The following is a 26,954-nucleotide window of genomic DNA, read 5'->3' on the forward strand; positions in this document are numbered from 1 at the left end:
ACATGTACATACACACATACATGCATACATACATACACACAACTTCAAAAATTACATAAATTCTCACCCTGTACTGAAAACAGTTTCTGCATCTCAGCGCCACCAGCTGGTGAGAGGTGGTGACGTCAATTTGAACTCCGTGCACTGGAGCCGGTACTGAAAGCATAATGGAAACACAACCTGTACTGTACCAAGTAGAGTAGAGCCGTGCTGTACCGGTACTACAGGTACTAATGGAAAAGGGGCATAAAGGGGGCGACTGAGAAGGACGGTTGCTGGAGAGGGCCCGATGGTAAAATAGTCTTTCTACCTGGCAGAAAACAGGAACTTTTTCAGGAAGCACATGGACCAGGACATGTAGGGACCAGACAGATGCTTGAAAATCTGAACGAGTGGTGGCATCCTTTTATGTCACACATGGTAAGACATTTCATTAAAACATGCAGAGTATGTGGACAGTTCAACCCGAAAAAGACTCTGACACCAACACAGGGAAAGTTTCCTTTATTGATGTGTCCAGGAAAAGAAATTATATTGGACTAAACAGACATGGTAACGACAGTCAAAGGGAAAAGATACTTGCTTGTGTGTGTTGATGCATTTACAGGATGGCCAGAAGCATGGCCCACTGCCAGAGAAGATAGCAAAACAGTCGTAAAATGTTTGATTAACTATTATATCCCCAGGCACGTGTTTCCTGAGAAAATCCGGACAGAATATGGTATCCACTTCAAAAACCAAGACTTGCAGAAAGTGGAGGCCTGTTTCGGCCTCAAACACGGGTTTGGCACCGTATACCACCCACAGTCCCAGGGGAAGGTAGAAAGAATGAATAAAAATTTGAAAAACAAATTGGCTAAAATCTTTGCACAGAATAAATTGTCCTGGGTTGATGCTTTGCCTCTAGCCTTGATGTCAATCAGATGCTCTGTTAATTCTGCCACAGGATACACCCCATTTGAACTGACCACGGGACAGTGTTTTCCTGGACCAAGATGTCCGCCTCTGGATAACACAGGTGATCTGCAGAAATTGACACATAAAGACTATTTTCATCAGTTACAGAGTGTGCGGAAAGAACTCACCAGAATCCAAGGAGAGTCCTCAAACAAAGACCCTGCCCCCACATCTCCAGAAGTCCAGTGAGTGTGGCTGAAGATCATCAAACGAAAGTGGTCAGAACCCAGATTCACAGGACCACACCAGGTGATTGAAAGGACCTCACACGCCGTCCGCCTCAGAGGAAAAGGTGAAATCTGGTATCACTGGTCTCAGTGTGCTCCAGCTGAGGAACCAGGACGGGAACTGGTAAAACACACAAGCAAGACAACAGACCCAAGTTAGACATATGTTGTGGGAAAAACGTCCACGGAGGACTACTATAGTCCTGGGAATCATATCAGGGATTTTATGTACAATCATTTTTTTACTCGAACATTCATGCATCATTCTGGGGGGTAGAAATTGTACTGATTTGCACCGGCACCGTTGGTCCGTAACCACCCGGGTGATAGACAAACAGGAAAGAATGGACGACTGCGTAAAGACGTGGGGAGGGCTGGAAGTGAATTATACCCTGAATACGACTACTACGTTCCAATTTGATCTATGTCAAGTCATAAATTGTGGGCCATGCCCTGGGGATTGGAGAGAGTATGATGTGTACCTGTGTCACAGTGCTCCCGCCCAAGAGTCATGCTCCCAGAGTGGCGTATCCGCCCAGGGACGCATTGAAGCGAAAAGCAGCATGTGTCCCTCTTGGGACCACGTTGTAGCATATACAGGGACTTCTTGGAGCCCTCGCGTGGCAACACCATGGGCCTTGCAAAAGGGACAGTACATGGGGGGAGGTCCAGGAGGGAGTAATACCCTCCAGCTGTCAGTGAAACAATTGAATGGCACCGTGTATGTGGCCACTCCACAGCGCCCCAAAAACAATGTCACTCTGTATCTGACTCTGGGAGTAGTGTATAGTTCTCACTATTGGTTTCCAACATTTCCCAGAGGGAGTGATTGAAATTAATTTGATACCCTATACTCAGCCCAGCCTCATGGAGACTGAGGATTCGGGGGAGAAAACAGGACCAGTTATCACCTTTGACTATTCAAAATTAAAATCCACCGATTTGGTACGTATTGCTACAGGTTACTCTAGCACCAACATGTGGTTGGACTGGATCACCGCTACTGCAAAAGAAAGTAACATGTCAAATTGGGTTGCCTGCGCTGCAGGAAGACCCACCATGTACACGGAACCCGCTCCTCTGTATCCAGAGGATGAGTGGGGTTTTTATTGTATGTTGAATTTAACGAAAAGTGCGACTCCACCCAATTGCACGACCCTAGCCAGTCTTTTCCCTCCGATTGATAACCAAACTAGAATCATTCTGGCCGTCCCTGTGAAGGCCCATTATATATGTTTTAATTTTACAGACGGACACACCAAAATCGGAAGCATCAGCCCAGATTGGTGTAACAGAACATTTTCAGGAAAAAGGATTGGTAAATGGGCACGAAGCGGGTTGTTCTATTATTGCGGTGGACAAAACATTTTGTTGCGTATTTCTCATCAGATGAAGGGTGTTTGTGCCATGATACAGCTCAGAACTCCACTGATGTTACTAGGAAACACATTGAAACCTTCCCCAGAACAACCCTCCCCCATCACTGCCACCCGACGTAGAAGACGCCACATCCGGAGAAAACGATATGCCAGCACATTTGATTTGTATGCTAATTCCCCCACTTATATTGATGCTATCGGAGTCCCCCATGGTGTTCCTGACGAATACAAATTGGCTAACCAAATAGCTGCCGGGTTTGAAGCTTTATCAATCATCTCAGCCTATTTTCCAGTACTTCCTCATAAGAATGTAGACCGAATAAATTACGTGCACTATAACGTTCTGCGGCTAGCCAATCTGACTAGAGATGTGGTGGAGGGACTATCAGAACAATTGGCCCCCACCTCTCTAATGGCAGTGCAAAATAGGATGGCATTAGATATGCTTCTGGCTGAAAAAGGGGGAGTGTGTGCTATGTTTGGAGATATGTGTTGTACTTTCATCCCCAACAATACAGCTCCTGACGGGTCAGTGACCAGGGCACTGGAGGGATTGAGGACGCTGAGTAAGACCATGCACAAACACTCAGGTCTGCACAACCCATTAGACAGCTGGTTCACGGATGTGTTTGGGAAATGGAAGGCGGTGGTTTTGTCTTTGTTTGTCTCCATTGCCACCCTTCTAGGTGTTTTACACAAATTTTCTTTGCTTTAAGTTGATTCTTATACATATTATAATTACATGTTACTTTGCTTCCCCTGCTCCCAAATTACTGTTGAGTATTGCTTTGGATATTTTATCATACTGCTAGCAATAGGAAATTTAGATAAATGCATGTGGCCACATCTTAACGTTTACTGAAACTCCCTCTCTCTCTATCTTTCAGTCTGTGACAACGCGGCGGAACGATGTCTCTATGAGATGGACCTTAATTGTCCAACCAATTCGTAGTCATTGTTAAAGACGCAGGCCAACAAGTTGTGGTCCTTTTAAAATACAGGCATCCACTGTGCGCTTTGTAACCAACTGAGAGAGAATTACATTTTTAGACATTGTATTGCATTTTTTCACTAAGTTGTGCTATATTTATCTTATTAATGGCTCATTTGATTGCCATTGTTATATCATTTAGACAGCAATTTTGTTAAACTTATGACACAGGGTAAGGATGATTGTGAAAGTGCACTGGAACGCCATCTTGGTCTTCGTCACAAGGGGCGTGAGGCGTTGTGCTGTTTTTACCCCACACCACTATACCGTTGCCTGGGGATTTTTCTGGCACAAGTTCTGGACACTCGTCAGGGACAGATGTTTGTAGCCAAAGAGGTGGTTCCCTTGGAGGGACCAAAAGGGGGAAATGTTGTATAACGTCATTTTTTTTGCTATGCTCTGACATGAAATATTTCTCTGTGTATGGTAAAAAACTGCAAAATCATGATGTACGTCATAGAAGTTCATGATGTGCGTAACTCCTTGTACAAGAGAACCAGAGACTGTTGCTATCTTGCCGGAACAGACCACATTAAGCTGGGGCAGTGGGCGAAAAAAAACAAGACCATGCCAGACCACGCCCAGGAGCATCGACTGACCCAGAGAACAACATCACGATAAGGAAATCCCAATGTAACTGATAACGCTGTATTTAAATGAAGCAAAGACATTTTGTAACTTAGACGTGTTTGATGGATGTAAGGTGCATGTAAGATGTCTCCCTTTCCAGTGCTGTGAAGGTAAAATAAATCTTTGTCTGTATTCAGAACCACTTCTCAGGCTGTGCTTTTGACTCTGTCTTCCTTCCACTGAACAATCTCGAGTTGAGGCAGGTTTTGAGCTGTGTTTGAAGGTTGGTTCTCATAGTTTGAAAGACCTCAACACTGCTCAGTGAAAAAGCTACAGCTGGAACAGTTGACTTCTGGAAAATGTAGTTCTTTTGACTTGTGTTAAAGTGAAGGCTTACTGAAAGAAAACTACAAATTAGCTGCGCCTTTTTTTTTTTTTTTTGGTTTCATTTTTGTTTTTGGTCATTGATCAGTTCCCGCTACTGTCTACTCCCATTAGCGTTCAGTCTGGTCATGTCCCTGTCACGTGAGTTATGATGAGGTTGACTCCGGTCCCGCCGGAATCCTGCCGGAATCCTGCCGGAATCCTGCCGGAATCCTGCCGGAATCCTGCCGGAATCCTGCCGGAATCACGTGACCCGTAGTACTCCCAAAAAAATGTCATCCTCTAGTGTGTGTCAGTGAATGAAATGTGTGTGTGCTGGGCTGCAGCTCCATGACTCCATCTAGTGGACTGATAGTAGAAGTCCAGCAGCTGATGCAGCTTCCTCTGCCTCACTCTGCTGTCTGACTACATTCAGCTGAAGCTGAGAAGAAACAAAGAGCCAATCAGAGGAGGAGCAGCTGATCTTTTTACAGCACACATCATGGAAAGGAGGATTAGAGTTGATGTTCAGATGAATGATTTGTGTTTCCTCTGCAGGTGAAGGTAGAAAGTGTGTGTGAGCTGATGTGAATTCAGTAGCATGGATCAGTGTGACGACAGAGAGGAGGGAGTCCCTCCCTCTAAAACCACTCTGTGTGGGGAACATGAGAGCCAGAGCAAAGATCAGAGGTGACATCTCAAACTGTCCATGATTCTTCTCCATGTCAGAGCTCAGCACTCACAGCAACACACTGACTTTATTCACAGGAACAAACCTGGACCTGGACCTAGACATGGACCTGGGTCTGGACCTGGACCCAGCTGTGTGTCCTTAAAGAGTGACTGGTCAAAGGATTTTGTTCTTGAATTCAAACGAAGAGTTTCCTCCAACAACCAGTAAGTTTCTCTCGGAGTCCAGTCGAGGCTGGATGATATTAAAGATTTGTTTTCTGTTGAACGACTTTGAGTTGCTTTTTATTTAATTTCTCTGAGACTAAGTTGCTGCTTTCTGTCTGTAACTTGTTTCAAACTCTTGTTGAACAAAGAGAATAAATGTCAAATCATGTGAGTTTTAAAGGATGCTGATTGTGTCGTGAACAAAGCTGCTGATGACAGAATCCAGCAGGAACCAGAATCAAACTGAGCCTTCAGCTATGCTTTTTATTCTTTTCATGTTAAGATGATCCATCAGATGATTTTAGATGAAATGATGAACATCAGCTGAAGTTGGAGCTCATTACCATTTCCATGGTAACAGAAACTCTCAGCTGTCTCAGACTGACGGTTACAAACATCCAGGATCAAATCTCCAGTGGAAAAACCAAGACCCTCCCCTAAAACTCTGACTGGCAGAGACAGAACCAGAACTCCCATCACAACCAGTTTCACTGTTAGTTTCCAGAACATCAGCAACAATCTGGATTTTTTATTAGTTTTACTAGTTTTTGGTATCAGTCTGGTCTCCAGTAACTGGTTTAAAATCTGAATGGTTTCCAGGTGATCTCCAGGTCTCCTCCATTGTGGGACAGAGTCCAAGCTAACAGATCTGGTGTAAACCCTCCTTGGTTCTGGTCTCTGAGTGGAGGTTCAGGTTTTTCCAGCAGCTGACACAAAGAAAGGCTGCTGTGTTCAGCTTGTTGTGTAGTTTCAGAGAACTTCCAGAAACAGAGAGTTCAGGCTGTGATTCTGAGTCCACCTTCTCCTCTCTCAGTCTCTAACAAACACAGAGGAGGCTGCTGCTCTCTGCTCTGCTGCTAATCTGGATTACTCAACTACACATTCATCCACTTTAATCCAGTTCAAGAAAAACAACATGTCTGCTGCAGGAAGAGGAGGAGAACTGGAGAAGATGGACTGTAGAATTACAGATGTGGTGTCCTGCAGCTGGAAAGGATCATTTCAGGATCAATAACTGAGAACAAATAATCCTGTCACTTTCATTCAGAATGTTCCAGGATCCAGACTCAGGATGTGACACCAATCACCATGACTCAGTCATTAAATGTCACTTTTTTTTAACAGGATCCATCAGAGACTCAAAGCTGTACCTGAACCCAGCTGTGTGTCCTTAAAGAGCGACATGTCAAAATATCAATTTATTTATTTTAAATCAGTCCAGCCTCCATCAGCAGAGAGGTGAGCTGTCTCTAAATGTTGTAACTGTGTAAAATGTAACTGAGTCAGTCTGAAATGTTTTCATGTGAGCTCAGCTCTTTTTCACACATTTCTATGTTCACAAGTGAAGCGGAGTGTGTTGGATGTTTTCTCCAAACTCAGCAGTCAAAGTGAAAGAATGGAGGTTGTAGGAGTTTCTGAGTGTCTGTAGGTCACCAGGTGGTCCAGCAGGTGTCACCTTTGATCTTTGCTTCAAACACAGTGTAGGTAGGAACTTCCACTGAGGTGGCAGGTGTTGCTGGATGGAGGAGGACAAATAGTTTCTGGATCCTGACTCCACATGGACCTTTAGCTGGTGTTTGTCTCTGTGTGGACAGACACAAGTGGAGCTAATTTTTCATTATTCCTCCACAGAGTGGACCAGCAAAGCTCAGAGGTTCCCAGTGCTCAGTCTGCCCAGCATCATCAAACACAGCTGGACTCCATATTTATGGTGCGTTCATGTACAACAAGTACTTTTCCATGTGTTGTGTTCACTGTCATCTCAATGCTGCACTTTGTAGACCAGTGGACTGTCAGTCTGTCCAACACAGACCAGTGGACTGTCAGTCTGTCCGACACGTAGACCAGTGGACTGTCAGTCTGTCCAACATGTAGACTAGTGGACTGTCAGTCTGTCCAACATGGATCTGATGTTTGGCTCCATGATTTCAGTCTGATGTGTCATTCAGATATTTTTCTGTTCCAGCTGCTGGAGGACAACATGGTCACTTTTGTGAAGAACGAGCTGAAGAATATCCAGAAGGTTCTGAGTCCAGATTACCCAGAATGTTTAGAGAGTCAGAGGGAGGATGAGGAGTTGTTGGAGGGTGAAGATGAAGAGCAGAGGAGGAGCAGAGAGGCATTGATAAAGATCACAGTTTACTTCCTGAGGAGGATGAAGCAGGAGGAGCTGGCTGACCGTCTGCAGAGCAGTAAGAGGATTTCTATAAACATTTAACTTTTTATATTTCATTGTTGAGAGGAACTTATTCTTTAATTATTAAATGTATGTATTTTATTCGTTCAGGACAAGTTGCAGCAGTTTCTCAAAATGACCTCACCTTAAATGTTGTGTGAAGAAGAGGTTCCAGTGTGTGTTTGAGGGGATCGCTAAAGCAGGAAACCCAACCCTTCTGAATGAGATCTACACAGAGCTCTACATCACAGAGGGAGGGACTGGAGAGGTCAATGATGAACATGAGGTCAGACAGATTGAAACAGCATCCAGGAAACCACACACACCAGAAACAACCATCAGACAAGAAGACATCTTTAAACTCCCACCTGGAAGACATGAACCAGTCAGAACAGTGATGACGAAGGGAGTGGCTGGCATTGGGAAAACAGTCTTAACACAGAAGTTCACTCTGGACTGGGCTGAAGACAAAGCCAACCAGGACATCCACTTCATGTTTCCATTCACTTTCAGAGAGCTGAACGTGCTGAAAGAGAAGAAGTTCAGCTTGGTGGAACTTGTTCATCACTTCTTTACTGAAACCAAAGAAATGTGCAGCTTTGAAGACTTCCAGCTTGTATTCATCTTTGATGGTCTGGATGAGTGTCGACTTCCTCTGGACTTCCACAACAATCAGATCCTGACTGATGTTACAGAGTCCATCTCAGTGGATGTGCTGCTGACAAACCTCATCAGGGGGAAACTGCTTCCCTCTGCTCGCCTCTGGATAACCACACGACCTGCAGCAGCCAATCAGATCCCTGCTGAGTGTGTTGGCATGGTGACAGAGGTCAGCGGCTTCACTGACCCACAGAAGGAGGAATACTTCAGGAAGAGGTTCAGAGATGAGGAGCAGGCCAGCAGGATCATCTCCCACATCAAGACATCACGAAGCCTCCACATCATGTGCCACATCCCAGTCTTCTGCTGGATCACTGCTACAGTTCTGGAGGACGTGTTGAAAAGTAGAGAGGGAGGAGAGCTGCCCAACACCCTGACTGAGATGTACATCCACCTTCTGCTGGTTCATACCAAAGTCAAGAAGGTTAAGTACGATGGAGGAGCTGAGACAGATCCATTCTGGAGTCCAGAGAGCAGGAAGATGATTGAGTCTCTGGGAAAAGTGGCTTTTGAGCAGCTGCAGAAAGGGAACCTGATCTTCTATGAATCAGACCTGACAAAGTGTGGCATCGATATCAGAGCAGCCTCAGTGTACTCAGGAGTGTTCACACAGATCTTTAAAGAGGAGAGAGGCCTGTACCAGGACAAGATGTTCTGCTTTGTCCATCTGAGTGTTCAGGAGTTTCTGGCTGGTCTTCATGTCCATCTGACCTTCATCAACTCTGGGCTCAATCTGATGGAAGAACATCAAACAAAATCTAAGAGGTCTTTAAGTTTGAAGAAATCAAAACTAACATATCTCCATCAGAGTGCTGTGAACCAGGCTTTACAGAGTTCAAATGGACACCTGGACATGTTCCTCCAGTTCCTCCTGGGTCTTTCACTGCAGACCAATCAGACTCTCCTACAAGGCCTGCTGACGCAGACAGGAAGTAGCTCACAGACCAATCAGGAAACAGTCCAGTACATCAAGAATCTGATCAGTGAGAATCTGTCTGCAGAGAAAAGCATCAATCTGTTCCACTGTCTGAATGAACTGAATGATGGTTCTCTAGTGGAGGAGATCCAACAGTCTGAGTTCAGCAAGTCTCTCCACAGATGAACTGTCTCCTGCTCACTGGTCAGCTCTGGTCTTCATCTTACTGACATCAGGAAAAATTCTGGATGATTTCAACCCAAGGGAATTGTCTAATGACGTGAAGTCTATTCTGAGGCTGCTGCCAGTGGTCAAAGTTTCCAAAAAAGTCATGTAAGTACTAAAATATTGAAATATTTCTCAATAAGTAACATTTAAATAAACTTTGTAATGTGATGACAAATGGATCCACTTCTGAATCAGAACTTTGACTTTATAAAACATGACCCTTTGATGTTTCATGTGATATTTATGCTAGTAAATAGATATATTTGTCAATTACTACAGAGTGAACAAACAACATGTGGATGTTTATCAAATATTGTTTTATAAAGTTGTAATAAAATATTTGACATTAGAGCTGTTTGAAGATGGCAACAATTCTGTAAGAGTGACACTCACTGCAGCTCCAAGATGGCCGCTAATCATCATCAGCTGACGGCCATCCACCTGATGAGCTACAACCCTACTTAAGGCTGCAGTCGAGTCCTACTCTTCGCTGGAGCATTGTTCCCTTATTACGCCATCTCGTTTCGACCCTCCTCGTTTTGGATTCATGTTTTGTGCCTTGTCCTCCTGCCACGTGCCTGACCTGCCTCTCCTCTGTGACTCAGTTGGATTCCTTCAGGACACCTCCATCTCCTCCATCTGTAAGACCAAACAAAGAAATTGAACATTATATGAGACAACTCCTTGGCCTATCCCTTCCTGACGTTTCCACTTCCTCCTTCAGGGATTCCAGAGGAACCATCTTGTATATTTGTAAATATCACTGTAAATAATAAACACTGTCACTTTTTACTACTTTGCCTTGTGTCGTTCCGGGTCTCGTTACGAACTGGGTTGCCCTAAATCATAACAGAATGCTCCAGCCAAACAAAACCCAGAACGAGACCAGGAGCGAACAAGCCTCCTCCTCACAGATGGAGAGAATTGAACAATTAGAGGAAATGTTGAAACAAGTGCTAAGTCAACAGCTCAAGACTCAAGCAAATCTTCAGGAACTTGGAGGTATGGTTTTCACTATGAACCAGAGGCTCTCTACTTCTCCCTCCACGACTTCTGCACCTCCAGCAGACACCAGTTCTGTTAACATTGGTACTGTAAATCATGCTGCTTTTTCACAACAACTTTTGGTAAAACCATCCGAATTCTTTTCAGGAGATCCAGCTCAATGTGAGGGTTTCCTTCTCCAGTGCAAGCTCGCTTTTGGAGGAGCTCCTCAGCTTTACTCATCAGACGCCACCAAAATTACTTACCTCATCAACCAACTAAAAGATAACGCTCTCCAGTGGGCGACCTCTTTCTTTCGCCACCGTAGTGTGGACTCCGTCACGTTCAGCCTTTTCTTGGAAGAGTTCCGCAGGATTTTTGATCGGCCGCTACAACAACCAAACGCAGAGAAGCGTTTGTTGGGGTTACGTCAGGGCCGACTTCCGGTTGCCACGCACGCCTTGGAGTTCCGCATCCTCGCAGCCCAAACGGAATGGAACGACAGGGCATTGCAAGGTACTTTTTTAAACTCATTGTCCGATCACATTAAAGACCAGATTGCAGCACGAGACGAGCCACCCAACTTTGACGCATTAATAAATCTTGCAATCGCTATAGACGAACGTTTCCGGGAGAGACACCGGGAGCGGGACTACAACTCCCAGAGGGCTTCCACTTCCGGGTTTCCTACGTCATCAGCAGGGACGTACCACTCCAAAGCAAAATTTGAGAATCACATCCCTCGTAGTCCTCCAGTGCCATCTACTGGTTTCTCACTGTCATTACCTGAATCTGAACCCATGCAGATTGGGACTACGCGTTTAACATTTACTGAGAGACAGAGACGCAAACATTACAACCTTTGTTTTTACTGTGGGAAAGAGGGTCACTTTGTTGCCGCGTGTTCGGTTCGGGGAAACGAAAACAACCACCAGTAAAGAGGGAGTTACTGGTGGGCATATCATCTTTTTCTCCCCCCCGCAGGTTCACATTACCCACCATAATTCAACTAAACAGTAACCGGTTTCCTGTATCTGCACTAATTGACTCCGGTGCAGAACAAAACCTTATTAGCCAAGATTTAGTAAAGAAATTTTCTCTCCCCGTCATTGATATAGACGCTGTATCCATTGCTGGAGTTACCGGAGAGACTCTAGCTCAAATTAAATTTAAGACCACCGAGTTACATTTAATTACTTCCGGAAATCATCATGAGGAGATTAGTTTTTTTGTATTTGATTCCCCAAACACACAATTAATTTTAGGATTCCCCTGGCTACGGGCTCACAACCCTCACTTTAATTGGGAACTTGGTAGGATTGAAAGATGGAGCGACAGGTGTCTAAAACACTGTCTCCGCTCTGGTATATCCAATCCCTCGATAAAGATAACTACTATTGAAGACGTTGACCTCTCCAACATCCCCGTCGAATATCACGACCTCTCCTCGGTATTTAATAAACATAAAGCCCTGTCTTTACCTCCTCATCGTCCATATGACTGCTCCATTGACCTTCTACCAGGAGCTACTCTACCAACTAGCCGTCTATTCCATCTGTCGGGCCCTGAACGTAGCACCATGCAATCTTACATTGAGGAGTCCCTTGACTCCGGAATTATCCGTCCATCAACCTCTTCAGTAGGGGCAGGTTTCTTTTTTGTTACTAAGAAGGACAAGACTTTACGTCCATACATCGATTATCGAGGACTAAACCACGTAACCATAAAAAACAAGTATCCGCTACCGTTGATAGACTCTATCCATGAACAATTACTGACCGCTACCATCTTCACCAAACTGGACCTTCGCAACGCTTATCACCTCGTCCGGATCAAGGAGGGTGATGAATGGAAGACAGCTTTTAAGACACCTATGGGACACTTTGAATATCTCGTCATGCCATTTGGTCTCACCAAATGCTCCCGCAGTTTTTCAGGCACTGATTAATGATGTATTAAGAGATTTTATTGGGGACTTTGTATTTGTTTATTTAGATGATATTCTCATCTACTCCAGGAACAAGCAGGATCATGTCTCACAAGTCAGAATGGTACTTCAAAGACTTTATGAAAACCAACTCTTTGTGAAAGGTGAAAAATGTGATTTCCACACCACCTCCGTCTCATTTTTGGGGTTTATCTTCGGGGAGGGGCACTATAGGACCGACCCAGAAAAGACTAAGGCGGTGGTGGAGTGGCCAGTTCCGGACACCAGGAAGCAGTTGCAACGTTTCCTAGGTTTTGCCAACTTCTATAGGCGTTTCATCAAGGACTACAGCCGTATTGCAGCACCTCTCTCCCAGCTCACTTCCACCAACAGAACTTTTCAATGGACCCCGGAAGCCAACTCTGCATTTTGTAAGTTAAAACATCTTTTCTCTTCTGCTCCCATCCTCTGCCACCCAGACCCAGCTCGTCAGTTTATCCTGGAGGTGGATGCATCTGACACCGGAGTCGGCGCAGTATTATCTCAGAGATCGCCCAAGGACAATAAGGTACATCCTTGTGCTTTCTTTTCTCGTCGTTTGTCGCCGGCAGAAAGGAACTATGATGTGGGCAATAGGGAATTACTGGCTGTGAAATTGGCATTGGAGGAGTGGCGTCACTGGTTTGAGGGCACTGAGGTACCTTTTCTCATCTGGACAGACCACAAGAATCTCACATATCTCAAAGACGCCAAACGATTGAACCCCAGGCAGGCACGATGGTCACTCTTTTTCACCCGTTTCAATTATTTGCTGACATTCAGACCTGGGTCCAAGAATGTCAAACCCGACGCTTTGTCTCGCCAATTTTCTCCTCCAGAAGCCCCGGAGTCCGAGGACAGCATCCTGCCTCTAGTTTGCATCATTGGAGCCCTCACCTGGCCCATTGCCAAGGAGGTTCAACGAGCTCATCGATTGGAACCAGATCCAGGCACAGGCCCTCCTGGTACACTTTTCGTCCCCTCGTCAATGAGGTCCAAGGTACTCGAGTGGGTGCACACTAATAAGCTCTCGTGTCACCCCGGTATCTCTCGCATGCTTTCCCTTACTAGGACCCATTTCTGGTGGCCTACTCTGCCACATGATGTAAAGGAGTTTGTGGCAGCCTGCCCCACATGTGCCAGGAACAAGACTGGCACTCAACCTCCAGCAGGTTTTCTTCAGCCCTTGCCCACGCCCAGTCGCCCGTGGTCTCACATCGCCGTGGATTTTGTCACTGGTTTACCACCCTCAGACGGTAACACTACCATACTCACGGTAATTGACAGGTTTTCTAAGGCGGCTCACTTCATTCCACTCCCACAGTTGCCTTCAGCTATGCAGACGGCCCATGTCTTGGTCCAACACGTTTTTCGCATCCACGGCATCCCCTCTGACATAGTCTCTGACAGAGGCTCCCAATTCATCTCCCAGGTATGGCGCTGTTTTTGTACCTCCTTAGGGGCATCCACCATTCTCACCTCGGGTTATCACCCACAGTCAAACGGTCAAGCGGAACGCTGTAATCAGGAGCTTGAGACCACCCTGAGATGTCTCGTGGAAGGCAACCCGTCAGCATGGAGCCAACATCTGGTCTGGGTAGAATATGCCCACAATGCTCATACCTCCGCAGCCACAGGTATGTCCCCTTTTGAGGCTTCCCTGGGTTACTTACCTCCTTTGTTCCCCAGCCAGGAGACTGACATTTCGGTGCCTTCAGTTCAGCACCATTTTCGCCGCTGTCGACGCATCTGGTGCCAAGCAAGAGCAGCACTGCTACGCACGGCAGAGCAAAATAAAAGGTTTGCGGACCGGCATCGATCCGCCGCACCTTCCTATCGGGTGGGACAGAGAGTTTGGCTTTCTACCAGAGACATCACCCTGAAGGACATTCCCAGGAAGTTGGCACCCAAGTTCATTGGTCCATTCCCTGTAATCAAGATCGTCAACCCTTCTGCGGTACGTCTCCGACTTCCTGACTCCATGAGGATCCATCCAACCTTCCATGTTTCTCAGCTCAAGCCCGTCTCTGAGAGTCCTTTGTGCCCGCCTGCCGACCTCCCTCCACCCGCCCGGCTTATCGACAATCACCTGGCATTCACCGTCCGTACCATCTTGGACGTCCGGCGCCGGGGGAGAGGTTTCCAGTACCTTGTGGATTGGGAGGGGTACGGTCCTGAGGAGCGTTCGTGGATTCCCCGCTCCTTCATTCTGGACCCCAGTCTAATCACCGCATTCTTCAGGGCCCACCCTGAGAAGAGACTCAGGTCGCCAGGAGGCGATCCGTGAGGGGGGGTACTGTAAGAGTGACACTCACTGCAGCTCCAAGATGGCCGCTAATCATCATCAGCTGACGGCCATCCACCTGATGAGCTACAACCCTACTTAAGGCTGCAGTCGAGTCCTACTCTTCGCTGGAGCATTGTTTCCTTATTACGCCATCTCGTTTCGACCCTCCTCGTTTTGGATTCATGTTTTGTGCCTTGTCCTCCTGCCACGTGCTGCCTCTCCTCTGTGACTCAGTTGGATTCCTTCAGGACACCTCCATCTCCTCCATCTGTAAGACCAAACAAAGAAATTGAACATTATATGAGACAACTCCTTGGCCTATCCCTTCCTGACGTTTCCACTTCCTCCTTCAGGGATTCCAGAGGAACCATCTTGTATATTTGTAAATATCACTGTAAATAATAAACACTGTCACTTTTTACTACTTTGCCATGTGTCGTTCCGGGTCTCGTTACGAACTGGGTTGCCCTAAATCATAACAAATTCACTTCAGTTTTAGCTGTTTAAACTAGCCGTTAGCTCATCAGTCTTATCAAACACAAACTTTAATTCTTCAGTTTGTATCCATTCAAACATGTGTCAACATTGGACATGTTATTATTAAAGACGAAGGTAAATTTGTTGTTATCCGTCCACAATAATCAGAAAAAACAACTGATGTGACTCAAGCCAGAAAGCTCCTGTTTTGTCTCATCAGTTCAAGAAATATTTTCCAGAAACTTTGAGCTTGACAACATGAACTTTAATGAACTCCAGTGTCACGCTCAGCGGCCCCCGCTGCCCCCACATCTGTTCAAGCCTCTGCTCCTCATACCACAGCCCCTGTTTTAAGATCATTCATGGTTTTTCCTGCTTCAGTTTTGAGTTCCCCTCTCATTCATTCAGCTCCTGTCACTCTGGCCACTCTCCCTCTGTCATTTCTAGCTGCCTGTCAATCACCCCTGCAAAGCCTGCCTACCTGATTCTCCCTGATCACAGTAATCAGTGTTGATGCTCTACACCTGGTGCCAGCCCTATATAAACTCAGCTCTTGCCTCTGCAAGGTGCCAGATTATTGAAAGCCTCACAGCCAGTAAATTATTCAGCATTTTCTCGTTCCTAGTTTCTTCGTTTTTGACCACAGCTTCACTCTTGACTCCTCGCTTTGACTTTGCCCCTGTCTGGATACCACGCTGTTGGCCTACACGGTACAACCTCGCTCTCCTCTTCGACCACGACTAGGGATCATCCTTTTGCCTGTTCACACTGCTCTTGGCTCTCGACCCCTGCTACGTCCCTGGATTCTGTTTCCTGCCCAGCCCTCCAACGTTCTCTGTCTCAGCCCTGCTCCTGCCACAGAAGATTGGAACAGAACCGAGGCTCGGATCCTCCCCAGACGAACGCCTTTAATAAATAAAACCTTTTTTTTTTAATATTGTCCTGAGTCACGTGTTGTGCTGATCCATACAGACTCGTTACATCCTGTCTGACTTTTTGTCTTTCTGACAATAATGGAGTCCTCCTGGGTATTCTTCTATGGAACCCATTAAGAATTAAAATGTGACGGACGGTGTGATCAGAAAGTGACACAGCTTTACCTTGGAGTTCATCTTGAATGGTTTTGGATGGTTTCCTTGGTTCTTTTTCTACCATCAACACGATCCGTCTGGTCAAACTGGGTTTGCATTTCCTCTTAAGTTCACAACCTGAGAGGTTGACTATAGTCTCATGAACCTTCTACTTTTGAATCATATTGGCAGCTGTTGTCAGAGGAACATGAAGCTGCTTGTAGGTGCTCTTTTATTGTTTGTTTCCTTTAAATAGGTTGAATTTCTAATGAAAAACATCGTAGAGAACCTGTGATACTGAATAAAGTCAAACAGTTTTAAAGTTGACTATCATGATTATTAAATTATTTAAAGGAAATATTTCACTGAGCTGAGATCAGTTGGCAAACAGCATTCATGATGGAGTCTCCCAAATGTTTCAACTTCCTTTTATGACTTTTATCCTTTAAAAAATATTCAACTATTTTTGTCTCATAATTGTCACAGAGTCGTTGTGGTTCTCTCCAACCTTTCTGTATTTTCCTGACTTTCCTTCTCTGCATCCTTCATCTCTGATCATTCATCTCTTTGTAAGTTTGTGCTGCATCTTACTGATGATGTTACCACTGTGGTGAAACTCAACTAAAAGAAAGTTAGAACAAAATAACTAAAAGTACCCAAATGCTTTCTGAAAGCAAAATGTTTTCATGGCTAGTTTGTAACAAAAGAATAGTTCAAAGCTAAAAGATGGACATTAAGTCTGCTGCAAAGTAAAAAATCTGTAGCTAGAAGCTAAAAGTACTTACAGATTAGATAAACTTCAGCTTATAGCAGCAAAATTTTCTCAATTTAACAAAAGACTAACTTGAAGCAGGACAGTAACAAAAAGCTAAAAGTAGGAGAATATTAGCCTAAAGCTACAAGTGTCTAAAGGATAGAAAAAAGTAAAAGTAGCCAAAATCTATCTAAATATTGCAACAATCCTGTTTGGAGCAAAAAATAAATAAAAAAGTTAAGTTTTAAGTAGCATCAAAAGACAAAACCAGAGAAGGTATGCTGAAACAGATTTCAAAGAGAACAATATTTTTAAGAATGTGAAACCAAATCAATGTTTGTCAATGAGGAAAAACTTTGTAATTATAATCAAATATTTTTAAAGTACTGAAAATACCAAAAGTAAGTATTTGGGTCATAACACCCGTATAGCAAAAGCTGAATGTTCTTGTGGTTAAAACTTCACAAAATATGCAGAAGATTCAAAAACTGTACAGAAAAATAAAAAAGGAAAATAATGTGTGAATGCTGTTTCAACATTCAGACATTTTTTAAATTTTCCTTATGACAATCTCTCCTGACACTAAACTGTTGAGCAGGTCAGACATGTTAAAACAAGGCCCGTGGACCTGGGACACCATTCATTCAACCTTTATTTATACTGGTTAGTCCCAGTGAGCCTTGGGGACCAGAACATACAGCCAAGTCACAGAACTTTGTGCTCGCAGTTTATTTAGATGTAAAACTGTGAACCTTCAGTTTTAAATAAAGGAAATAAATGAATCAAACTCTGAAGTGGGCCCTGTGATGGACTTGCGACCCGTCCAGGGTGTACCCCGCCCCTCGCACAGTGATTGCTGGACATGGGCACCAGCGACCCCCGTGACCCAAAATGGAATAAACGGGTAAAGATAATGGATGGATGGATGGATGGATGGAAACTCTGAAGTGTGTGTGTGTGTGGGGGGTGGGGGGGGTATAAAATCTACCTTTAAATTGCTCCAGTTCACTTCCAGTACTTCCACTCCCAACATGCTGAATGTTTGCTGTGAGCTCATTGAGGGTTTTAGATGTTTTGATGATCTGTAATAAAATGTTTTGTTAGAAATCAGTTTCAATTTGCTGATAAGCTTAATATTCCTTAAAGAATTCTGCTTTTATAACAGAGATTTAATTCAAGATGGCCGACACAGCCACCTCTCACAAGATGTGTTAATGCTTGGAGTATGAGTTCAGGATGACTCTCAGCTACTACCACATAAATTTTCTCTCATTCTCTGTAAATTTAACTGAGTTCTGTTTCAATTACTTTCTGATGAGCTCATTTAGCTGTGATCGTAAATTGTGTTGATTCTGAAAGTTAATCAGTTAAAACATTTTACAAATATAAGTTACTTTCTGAGAGTTTGCTCAATGGCTCATGAGTTATTTTGCTAACACTAGAGACAAACACAGGCAAAAACCTAACTGCTTCACCTTTGATCGTAGGTTATAAAAAACAAGTCCTCAGGAATTAATTTACATTTTATTTAAAATTTCTCCATTAAAGAGTTATTTTTTTTAACTTCAAAATAAGAAACAATGAGAAAAGTGAAGTTCTTATTTATACAGCCTCCTGGTCTGGAGCTTTTCTGGGTGGAGTGTTTTTATTTTTGGCTCCTTGTCAAAATGACTTGAATTAGTAGAACTGAAGAACTGTTCTTAGTTCTTAAAGACTCCTGAGAGACGAGTGTGTTTCTGTGAACCCAGGATTGTTTCATTCTGAGAGTCCAGGATTGTTTTGATCTTTGAACCGAGTATCGCGTCACGTCTTGTGAGTTGAAAGTAGAGTCACATCCCTGTTCAAAGTCAAACTCAGCTGTTTCCCCAACAACAAACCAACAAATGCTTCCCAGCTTTTCCAGCACTGGTCACTCTGGATGTAACTTCCAGTCAAAGTGACAGATAGGTCACTGGTCAGACAGACTTCCACGCTGAGTTCAACCAGTGTTTCACAGACGTCACAGAGTTAGAAGCAGACCTTGAGCTGCTTTGATCTTTGCTTTAGTTTCACAGCAGATGTTCCTGCAGATGTTCAGATGGAGCTGACTGACATTCAGTGTGACTCTGTTCTCAAGCAGAAGTTCACCACGTCCACACTGGACAGCTTCTACAGCTCACTGAAGGAAACATAGTTTACACACATGTTCAGACACACACAGGAGGGGTTTGTTTTATTTGGCTCCACTTACATCTGAACAAACATCTGAGAACTGAGTTGTTCTCTCTTGTCCTTTGGGACTGTGTTACCTGCTGAGCTCCACTGCAGATCATCTTTCATTTTACTCATCTTTAATAAATGTATTACTTACATCTCATCATTGTAATTCTTCCTATTTATTAACCTTCAGTTACAAAGTGTGGGGTTCTGGGGTTTTTGTTTGTCTGTCTGTTCACCTTCCCTCCACAGCTAATCAGCTCAACTCCACTCACCTGCTGCCTCTCTGGGAGGACTGCTACTTAAGCAGCTGCCTGGCACCTCTCCAGTGCTGGGACATCTTTTGCCATTGGACCTTTCACGGCTTGGCTCATCAGGTTCTCTCCAGGACCTCTCTCACCACTGGATTACGCTCCTGTGGATTCACGGTGTTCCTCCATCCTCCACTTCATCCTTCGTTCCGTCTGGGTCAACCTGCTCCTCTCTCATCCAACCATCTTCCTCCTTCTCCTCGTCAATCTCCTTCTACAAACAACAAAGTAAGATCAACCTAATCCTACAAAATCAAATCAACAAACCTGCCATGAGGATGATTATACTCACCATCTCTCCATCTTCCCTTTCAGCTGCTCGAGTTTTTATTCTACACCTGTAAATAAATTATCACGTACCTTTTGACTTGTTTCCGTGTCCTTACTTCTCTTGGTCTGCCAATTGGGGGTCAACGTTAAACCGATCTTGATACAAAGTAACTTTGTGCATTTTATATGAGTGATTTATTTAAAAATCTTTTGTTTTATAATTTCGTAGCCTTTTAGGAACCTTGCAGCTAAATGTCAGTAATAAATGATGAAAGAGATGCGAGTGTAAACCTGATGATTTAAAGCAGACATACAACTGTCAACAGCAACATTATTTGTGTTTCTGCATAAAGATCAGTCCCATTATTTCCAACATGTTACACCCAGCTGATGTCCTGGAGGAAAAACTCCTCCAGTTCCTCATGTCTCATGTCAGACTCATCAGTCTTTACTGGACTCTGATGGTTTAATAAACAGGACAGAGGACAGAGAGAGACATGACTGGAATTAAACCAGCAGCTTTGGTTCCTGCAGAAAACACTGAAGACAATAATCAACAAGGACCCCTCCCTTCACCCCCCAATGACAGCAAAACAAAGCTGCAGCTACGAGAGACACTGATGAGAAATATTTCATCCCATCAAACAGAGAAGATGAACTAAAGCTCTGAAGTGAAGGAAAAAAGTCCAACAGGAAGAGTCCAACTGGTTTCTCTTTTAATCTGAACATAACTGGTCATTTATCAGGATGAAATCATTTTCTTTTTATGTGTCCTGACAGACTCTCTGACTGTGGACTCTCAGAGACTCACTGTGAAGTCGTGGCCTCAGCTCTGAAGTCCAACCCCTCCCATTGGTAGAAGTGGACCTAAGCCTCAACAGCCTGCAGGATTCAGGAGTGAAGATTCTGTCTGCTGGACTGGATGTAGGGTTTTGACATTTTCCTTCCACCAGGTTCCTGAAGGCAGTGGCGGCGCTGATGAGCAGCCGCAGCTGAGACCAGTTTCCCTAATTGATGCCAGGAATACTTAAGGCTCCAGTTGAGCTCCAGTCAGTGCTGGAGCATTGTTCTATCTGCCGGTACATATGCCTCCAGCCCTATATAGTGTTCAAAGATTGTGAAGACTTACCTTGTTTTGTGTCCACATTTTCAGAGTCTTGATGTCCTGGATCCCGTCCTGTTTTTGAAGTATTGAAGAGGTCCCTGAGGATATACTTACCTGTGTTTCCTGGTGCTCAGCTGCCTGCACACGCCTTCCACCACTTGCCTTTGCAGTCCACCTGGTCATCATCCTGGAAGGAGAAAAACTCTCAGCCTGTCCAACAGCCATACAAACTACCTTCACTGTAAGCTTCTCAAAGACCTGAATATTCCGTTATTGGATCATCTCCTCATCAGTAAGTAATCCTCCTCCTCTGTCTTCACTGACCCAGATCCTGTTTTGTAAATAGTTTATTTTTTCCTCTCACTGTAAAATAAAATTTTTCAATTACGTTTGAGTTTAGTTCTGTTTTCCTCTCAGTCTGTTCACTTGGGTAACTCCTCATTACAACAGAATGCTCCAGCCAGAACTCACCCAGAACATGACTGAGAACAGTCCCAACACTCACTGTCCTCACAGGCAAAGCGCATCGACAACCATGATGCGACCCTGAAACAGATCCTGGAATTACAGAAAAATAATCAGTCCAACCTTCAGGAGATGGGAGGTATGGTTTTTGCTTTAACTCAAAAAGTTTCTACTCTGTTACCTACGTCCCAAAGTGTTCCACCTGAGAACCTCAATCCTCGAGCCGCAACCAGAGACATGGACATCCTGGGCTGGATGTCGAGACAATTTTCAGGCCCTCTGATTTTTTTTCTGGTGATCCCGATCACTGTGGTGGATTTCTTCTGCAGTGTCGCTTGGCTTTTAACCGAGCTCCTAAAACTTATGCTTCAGACGCTTCCAAGATAACGTACATTGTAAATCAATTGAAAGGAGATGCTCTTCGATGGGCCAACGCCCACCTGTCAACTCGATCTGTCGAGACTCTAACTTTTGCCTGTTTTTTAAAAGATTTTGAACTTGTGGTTTGATCATCCACTCCAGCAGGAGGAAGCAGTGAAGCACCTCCTGACACTACGGCAAGGCAGAAGGTCCGTCGCCGAACACGCCCTCGAGTTCCGGATTACTGCAGCTCAAACTAAATGGGATGAGTTGGCTCTAAGAGGTACCTTTCTTCATTCATTGTCCGATTACATTAAAGATCAAATTGCCGCACGAGACGAACCCAATAGTTTGGACGATCTAATAAAGTTGGCCACTCATCTGGATAATTGCTGATTAGAACGTAATCGTGAGAAGAACTACAATTCCCAGAGAACCCCTGTTTCTGGGTTGCGTCACACACCGAAAAGCTACGGCTACTACACTGCCGGCTCAGCTCCTGTTTCTGAGGCTCGTTTTACACAAAGAGAATCCAGTTATTCTTCAACTCCTAACGAAGCCGAGATAGAACCTATGGAGATCGGACAAACTCATCTAACGCCGGAAGAGAAACAGGAATGTATAAAAGCGCGAGCCTGCATGTATTGTGGTAAGCTTGGACATTTTGTCGCTCGTTGCCCACTCCGGGGAAACGAACATTCTCACCATTAAGGCAGGAGATCTTGGTGGGAAATTCTTCTCTTTCTCCTGCACCTCGTTTAACCCTCCCAGTAACTATTTTGTCTAAACAATGTCAACTTCCGATTGCAGCACTCATCGATTCCGGAGCGGAACAAAATCTCATCAGCAGAGACCTTGTAACCCAGCTAGGTTTACTTACCCAGAACCTATCAACCCCGATGAGAGTTACCAGAATCACTGGACAAAATCTCACCCAGATACACAACCTGACTCAGGACATTCATTTTATCACCTCAGGAAATCACCACGAGTGGGGTAGGTTCTTCATTTTTGATTCTCCTTCTTCACAACTTATATTGGGTTTCCCTTGGTTAAAGACTCACAACCCCGTGATTAACTGGGAGACAAAAAGAATTGAAAAATGGAGCTCTTTTTGTCTAAGTAATTGCTTACGGTCTGCCATTTCCTCCTCATGTAAGAAGAAGGAGGAGATACCCGAAGAGTCTGATTTATCCAATGTTCCGTCCGCATACCTTGATCTAAAATCTGCATTTAGTAAATCTCAGGCACTATCCTTGCCTCCTCACAGACCGTATGATTGTGCCATTGATCTGCTGCCGGGAGCTCCTCTCCCCTCAAGCAGACTGTTTAACCTTTCAGGCCCAGAAAAAGAGACTATGAAGAATTACATAGAAGAGTCATTAAATTCCGGTATTATTCGTCCCTCTACTTCCCCTGTAGGAGCAAGATTTTTTTCGTCTCTAAGAAAGATAAGACGTTAAGACCCTGCATTGATTATAGAGGGCTTAATCAGATTACTGTGAAAAACAAGTACCCCCTGCCTCTGATCGACTCTATCTATGAACAACTTCATTCAGCCACTATTTTCACTAAACTGGACCTTCGTAACGCCTACCATCTCGTGAGAATAAACAAGGGAGATGAGTGGAAGACAGCCTTCAAGACCCCGTTAGGACATTTTGAATACCTGATAATGCCATTTGGCCTTACCAACGCCCCAGCAGTTTTTCAGGCCCTAGTTAATGATGTTCTCGGTGATTTTCTGAACCAGTTTGTCTTTGTGTACTTGGACGACATTCTCATTTACTCCACTGACCCCATACAACACACCCAACATGTCAGGTCAGTTTTGCAAAGACTTTTCGAAACTCTATGTGAAGGCTGAAAAGTGCGAGTCCCACGTCTCCACAGTCTCATTTCTTGGTTTTGTTTTTGAAAGAGGACAATATCGCACAGACCCCAACAAGGTTAAGGCAGTGGTGGATTGGCCCGTCCCGGAGAACCGAAAGCAGCTGCAACGATTCCTGGGCTTTGACAATTTCTACAGGAGGTTCATTAAAGGGTACAGTCAGGTGGCAGCCCCCCTCACTCAGCTCACCTCTGTAACGAACTATATCTGTCTCTGATATTATTCATAATTTAAACGGATTCTTTCATTTTTCTGGACTGAGTTCTATCGTGCATTGAATGATTAAATGTGGACGGAAACGCGTTTTAATTTCTGACTCACCAACAACAGTGAGCCGTTTAATTAAAAACGATTTAAAACACATCACACATTTACAATAATTGGCAGACTGAATTCAATAACAACTTAATTAATGTGCTTTACAATGAGAACCATATGGCCATGGTATCACTTGCAGCTTTTAAAACCAACAGACATTTCTGAAAATATCTGGATGATTACTGGCAGATAGAAGAGTTTTAAAGATGGGAAATGAAGGAGTTTAAATGGAGAGAAAATGGATGAGGGAAAATGTGTCGACGAAGAACGGCACCCTCCATTCGAACCCAGCTCTACCTCGGTACACTTCGGAAGTGGAAATCGACTCTTTACCTGTAGAAGATGTCTCCACTGGTACGGAGTTCCATTTAACGCTACCTTTCCAGCGTCACCGTAGGAACAGCTGCGAATCGTCCGAAGTAGTGACGGTACTTCGTTCAACACCACGCTCACCTCTTAGGTGGACTCACATGAGCTGTGAGCCCGTCAGAGGTTCCACTCAGATGTAGAAGATTCCATAATCCCCACGAGACTCGGAACTTTGTTCTTCCTTCTAGAACTTTGTTCTGCGTAGTTCCCGTTGTTCTGCGTTCTACATTCTGCATTCTGCGTGGAACTAAGAAGTGTTGACCCTTTTAAAGAGGTCACTTCCGGTTCCTCTGAGAACTTCCTGATTGGTTGAAACGAACCAACAGGGGTGTGGTTTTAGTGACGTAAGAGGGTCATTAAAGTCAGAAAAACAGTGGGATGTTTTAAGAACAGACAGAAAGATGTTTTGAAGAAATGAGACTTTTTGGAGCCAGTTTTCCTTCTATCTGTCTGAAAAAGTTAAACATGACATTTCTTTCCAGTAAACATGTTTTTGACCGAAACTTGACTTCTAACCCACATCACGACTTGCTCATTTCAGACAGAAGATCAAAAATGCATAATTACTCTTGTAACAGACATTAACTTGATTTCTACTTTGAATGAGGATTAAAAATCATTAATACTGTTTCACAGTTGATTTAAAATGAGTAGTTCACTTCAACATTTAAAATGGTTTGAACTAAACACACTTTTGATTATCAAGATATTGTAAAATAGTAATGATAATAAAAAAGAGAGTGTTCTTTCAATTGATCAGTGCAGGACACACTTAGAAAGTCTCTGGATGAACTTAATTTTGTGTTTCTGGACTCAAATCAATGAAATAACAGTTCTTGTCCCAGGAAGGCCCTCAGGGCCAGATTTTGACCTGAGGCTTAGTTCACTACACCTCCACACTACGGACCTTCAGGTGGACTCCCGAAGCAGGTTCAGCCTTCAACAAGCTCAAGGATCTGTTCTCCTCTGCTCCTATCCTCTGCCACTCTGACCCCAAGAGACAATTCATTTTGGAGGTGGACGCTTCCGATACAGGGGTAGGAGCTGTTCTGTCTCAGAGATGTCGAGAAGATAATAAAATACATCCTTGTGCATTTTTTTTCAAAACGTTTGTCTGCAGCTGAACAAAACTATGATGTGGGAAATAGAGAACTTCTGGCCGTCAAGATGGCTCTAGAGGAATGGCGACATTGGTTAGAGGGCACTGATGTTCCGTATCTCATACGGACTGATCACAAATCTTGGTTTACATTCAAAATGCTAAACGTCTTAATCCTAGGCAGGCGAGATGGTCACTATTTTTCGCTCGATTTAACTTCTCTTTCACCTACAGACCCGGATCAAAGAATGTCAAACCTGATGCTTTGTCTCGCCAATTCTCAGCATCAGATGACGGTGAGAGGGAGGTCAGCATCATCCCTTTGTCCTGTGTGGTCGGTGCACTCTCATGGCCTATCACTGAGGAGGTTTTGGAGGCTCAAAAAGTGGAACCTGATCCCAAGACCGGCCCCGAGGACAGGATGTTTGTTCCCTCAGCGGTGAAGGCCCGCGTCCTCTACTGGGTTCACACCAACAAATTGTCATGCCATCCTGGAACCAACCGCATGATGGCTCTAATAAAGAGACACTTTTGGTGGCCCACTATGAGTCAAGATGTTAAGGAATTTGTCTACACCTGTCAGACCTGCAACAGAAACAAAAGTGGACATAAACCACCCGCAGGCTTGCTTCAGCCCCTCCCTACTCCTAGTCGGCCGTGGTCCCACATTTCTTTGGACTTTGTTACCGGGTTACCTCCGTCAGCAGGCCATACAGTCATTCTCACTATTATCGACAGATTCTCCAAGGCTGTTCATCTCGTTCCCCTGACCAAGCTACCCTCCGCTTTTGGGACAGCCAAGTTGTTGGTACAACATGTTTTTCGTATTCATGGCATTCCTGCTGATGTGGTGTCCGACAGAGGTCCACAGTTCATTTCTCAGGTTTGGAAAGCTTTTTGTAATTCTTTGGGTTCTTAATCTAGCCTCACGTCTGGTTATCATCCCCAGTCTAACGGCCAATCGGAGAGATGCAACCAATAGATCGAGTCTACCCTCCGGTGCATCATTCAAGAGAACCCATCTGCATGGTCTCAATACCTGGTCTGGGTAGAGTATGCCCACAACACACATACCTCTTCTGCTACAGGGTTATCTCCATTTGAGGCCTCCCTGGGTTATGCAACCCCTCTCTTCCCCAGCCAGGAAGTTGAGGTTGCTGTACCATCGGTACAGCACCATTTCAGACGCTGTAGATGCATCTAGCATCAAACTAAGGCAGCATTACTTCACACCGTGGCTACAAACAAGAGGATGGCAGATTGCCACCGTTCCAAGGCACCATCCTACCCAGTCAGCCAAAAGGTATGGTTGTCCACCAGAGACATTACTTTAAAGGATTATCCCAAGAAGTTGGCTCCCCGGTTCATTGGACCTTTCCCTATCGTCAGGATCATTAATCCTTCTGCTGTCAGATTGAGTCTTCCTGCTTCTATGCACATCCATCCAACCTTCCATGTTTCGCAGATTAAACCTGTTCTAGAGAGCCCTCTGTGCCCTCCTGCCAACCTCCCTCCTCCCCCCGTCTCATTAACAATTATCCTGCATTCTCGGAACGCCGTATCCTAGATGTAGGACGCAGGGGTAGGGGGTTCCAGTACTTAGTGGACTGGGAGGGATATGGACTGGAAGAACGGTCCTGGATCCCCAGATCCTTCATCCTGGACCCC

At 44.5% G+C, this 26,954-nt stretch overlaps 1 pseudogene; it reads left to right on the forward strand.

The window, feature by feature from the left end:
- Positions 1–5,088: 5,088 nt before the first annotated feature.
- On the forward strand, positions 5,089–25,749 carry LOC119429191 (annotated as a pseudogene).
- The last annotated feature ends 1,205 nt before the right edge of the window (positions 25,750–26,954 follow it).

The sequence above is a fragment of the Nematolebias whitei genome, unplaced genomic scaffold (assembly GCF_014905685.2).
Source record: "Nematolebias whitei isolate Nwh7 unplaced genomic scaffold, NemWhi1 Nwh_scaf_42, whole genome shotgun sequence".
NCBI classification, from domain to species: domain Eukaryota; kingdom Metazoa; phylum Chordata; class Actinopteri; order Cyprinodontiformes; family Rivulidae; genus Nematolebias; species Nematolebias whitei.